The sequence below is a fragment of the Mus musculus genome, chromosome 8 (assembly GCF_000001635.26).
Source record: "Mus musculus strain C57BL/6J chromosome 8, GRCm38.p6 C57BL/6J".
NCBI classification, from domain to species: Eukaryota; Metazoa; Chordata; class Mammalia; order Rodentia; family Muridae; genus Mus; species Mus musculus.
The window spans coordinates 24,157,427-24,159,833 of record NC_000074.6 but is presented as its reverse complement, the minus strand read 5'-3'; the positions used below and the strand labels follow the sequence as shown (position 1 = coordinate 24,159,833).

The following is a 2,407-nucleotide window of genomic DNA, read 5'->3' as shown; positions in this document are numbered from 1 at the left end:
TCACCCAATGCCACCATCTGGCTCACGCACACCCATCCCTCCAAAGGCAGTGCCACACAGTATTGCCCCATCAAGGTGCGAAGTCCACGCTCCAAAATGCTGCAGCCTCTGAGGGGTTGAGACAGCTTTCCCCCTCTCATACCCTGGGGGCTGGCTCACCTGTGCCTTCACCATCAGGGCCAGCTCCACTCTGTTGCCCAGGCAAGGTGAAGGGGCCACTCTCCAGAATGCTACAGCTAGTGAGGGGACAGAGCTAGCTTTCCCACTCACTCTCATGACCCCAGGACCAGCCAGCTTCCCTGGCTACTGCAGGTTGGTGGGTGGGGAAGGGGGAGGGAATCACCCCTGTACCCATACCACCTCACAACAGATGAGTTGTTGAGGTAAGCCCTCCTGTCTTCTTGCCCTTGGAGCTGGCTCACTTGTACCTTCACAGGCAGGCTCAGCCCTACTGTGCTGTCCAGGCTTGGTACTGGGCTGCTCTCCCAAGTGCTACAGCAGACCAAGGACAAGACCAGCTTATGTGTTCCCATGACCCTGGGATCAGCTCTCCCAATTGCCTCAGGTGGCTAAAGGTGAGGGGGCAGAAACCACATGTCCCTCTCACCCCCAACAAGCCACCTCATCACAGAGTAGTACAAGGGCCAGCTCTTGCACATTTGCTCACCTACATCCCCTCTACCATAGTCAGCGCTAATGTGCTGTCCAGAGGAGGTGGTGGACCCATTCTCCTGAGTGCTGTATCTGATGAGGGGCTATGCTAGCTCTCTTGAGTTCATGACTCTGTGGACAGCTTTCCCAACTACCAGAGGTGGTGAAGGGTGGAGGACGCATCATCTCTGTGCCCAGCAGATGAGTGATGGGGTCAGCTCTCTAAAAGATACTTTTGCCCTCCAAAATGGCTCACCAACATCCTTGCCTCCAGGGCCAGCTACACTGTGCTGCCTGGGCAAGGCTTAGGACTAGCTCTCCCGAGTGCTGTCAGCAGTGAGAGATGGGGCCAGCTCTCAGAGTGCTGTACTCAGGGAGGGGTGTGGCCAGTTATGCACATCCCCTGGACATTCATGTGGTCTCTGGCAGCTACCCAGACCAGGGACATCCCCATGTTCTCTAGGGGAATATGAACCACGAACATCAACATAGATCCCTGATTCCTGCTGCTGTGTACCCACAGACGCAGACATGGCCCTCAGCAGCAGCTTGGGCTGGGATCTCACCATGGGCCCAGGTGGCAGGGATGACTACTCGTCTCTACTACCAATACTCCAGTTTCATCTCTCTCTTCTTCTTCTTCTTCTTCTTCTCCTTCTTCTTCTTCTTCTTCTTCTTCTTCTTCTTCTTCTTCTTCTTCTTCTTCTTCTTCTTCTTCTTCTTCTTCTTCCTCCTCCTCTTCCTCCTCCTCCTCCTCCTCCTCCCCCTCCTCCTCCTCCTTCATTTCCATGTCTCCATCGTCTCCGCCTCTGCCTCGTCTTCTTCCTCCTCTTCTTCCTCCCCCTCATTCTTCAATTTATTTACTTTAATTTTTCTATCTGCATGTACACCTGCCTACCAGAAGAGGGCATCACATCACATTACAGAAGGTTGTGAGCCACCATGTGGTTGCTGGGAATTGAACTCAGGACCTCCGCAAGAGCAGCCAATGCTCTTGAATGCTGAGCCATCTCTCCAGCTTCCATCTCTCTTCATAATGCTCCAATGGCTCCACTTCTCTTACTCTCCCATCTGACTACCACATACTCGCACCTTGTGGTGGCTTCCATTACAGGCTACTCTTGCAAATGACAGGCCCCTGGGTGACATCCTCCATCTGTTCTGTGTGGTGTGAAGGCAAGCAGGTGTCCATGGCCCACCTGTGCTCTGCAATGGAGGGCAGGTCTGTGGGGGACATGGTGATCCACAGGTCTCTGTCTTCCTCCTCCTGTGCCACACTGCCTAGATTTGATTTGATTTGATTTGATTTGATTTGATTTGATTTGATTTGATTTGATTTGTATGAGTTCTAAGCGTAAGACAGCTTTGGTCACCAAGACAGGCATCAAGCTAGGATGAGTTTGATCATCTGCTCTGCCCCTCACTGATATAAGAACACCACCACCAACAAGGTGTCTCTTTCCTCATAGCCTGGGGGCGTGTTGTGAGGGGTTGATGAACAAGTTGTTAAATTAGAGACTTGTCATCTAGCTGGTTCTCTCACTAATGAGTTCCAGGAATCTGGAACAGATGCTTATTTCGTGTCTGCATGACAGACATGGCTTTTATTTGGCTTTGGGGAAATCATGTTTGACACCTTCGGAGGCTCTGCTGAGGTTTCTACATGGCTTGCCTTCTATAACCGGCTACTCTCCTGAGCTCTGTAAGTCATGTGCCTTCCCACAGCACGGAGTACATTCTCAAAGGCAAACAGCCT

At 52.0% G+C, this 2,407-nt stretch overlaps 1 non-coding gene across 1 annotated transcript; it reads right to left on the bottom strand.

The window, feature by feature from the left end:
* Positions 1-1,990: 1,990 nt before the first annotated feature.
* On the bottom strand, positions 1,991-2,130 carry LOC115487055. Its single transcript, XR_003947695.1, has one exon. It is a non-coding gene; the product is annotated as a small nucleolar RNA SNORA48 (small nucleolar RNA).
* Between the last annotated feature and the right edge of the window lie 277 nt (positions 2,131-2,407).